Genomic DNA, 1,050 nt, shown 5'->3' with positions numbered 1-1,050 from the left:
CTGGTTTGGAACGGACATGCAATGGGCATCCTTTCGACGCCCAATTTGATGTAAGTGAGACACGAAAAATGGACGCCCATGTTGTGTCCATTTCGTGTCCTAATTTTGTTCACGAAAAAGAATGTCCAAAGGATGCTCAAATAGTGTTTTACATAAAAAAATAATATAACAAAATTTTAAGTACCATATATATATATATTATATAGTATATGTTTGCCGCCAGTAGTTTAACAGGACCATTTTTTACACAAAATGTATTTTAGCGGGACATCTGTCTCTTAAAAGGTCCGACCTGCTAATTTTTTTCATGTTTCGTATTTTAGTGGGACCGTCCTGATAAAACCTATTCCGACCACAACGTATTTTATCGGTACCTTGTAAAATTTCGTGTTCTTCTAAAATATGATGGGTATATACATTAAGTTTTTTTACTACACAGGTCATTATCAGAACCGTTTAATTATTAATATATTAATCTCTGAATACTATTTATAAAAGACATTACGCATACGTTATGTGAATTTTAATAAACTTTTCAGTGAAGACATTTAAAAAATTTTTAATATAGATAAAAAACATAAAATCTATAGAATTGTATACATAATAAAGAGAGAAAGAAATCAACGTTTCCCACAATTTAAATAGTATATACTAGCAAACGCACGTTTTGTTCGCGTTATTTATGTTTTACTTTTTGATGATGACAATGAGCTGTTCATTTGAAGTAATATAGATACTAATGATACTTGAGATACTTATAGATAACTTATACTTATACTTATACTTCTATAGATACTTTTGTCCCCGGTCTTCCCTATTCTTACATTTTAATAGCAATGCATTGCTAATGTTCTAGTTTTATGGCGCCAGAAACTCGCCCTTCATCCTTTCCCGTTAGCGTTATCCAGGGGCCACCGACGAGGAGGTGGGAATAGGATTTGGTAGCAGAGCTCTTTGTGCGACACTTTGTGTAAGCACTGAGAGGGCTTTACTCTAGGTTTTGTTGCCACACACCCTTCGGCAGCGTGTGTGACCCCAGAGACCCATGCT

At 34.5% G+C, this 1,050-nt stretch overlaps 1 protein-coding gene across 1 annotated transcript in view; it reads left to right on the top strand.

Annotated features, from left to right (window-relative positions):
• Positions 1–1,050, top strand: part of LOC105456706 — a 2,774-nt gene that overhangs the window by 484 nt on the left and 1,240 nt on the right. The window lies entirely within an intron of this gene.

The sequence above is a fragment of the Wasmannia auropunctata genome, unplaced genomic scaffold (genome assembly GCF_000956235.1).
Source record: "Wasmannia auropunctata unplaced genomic scaffold, wasmannia.A_1.0 LD335569.1, whole genome shotgun sequence".
NCBI lineage: Eukaryota > Metazoa > Arthropoda > Insecta > Hymenoptera > Formicidae > Wasmannia > Wasmannia auropunctata.
Note: the sequence above shows the minus strand (reverse complement) of the source record. Positions and strands in the feature narration are given on the sequence as shown.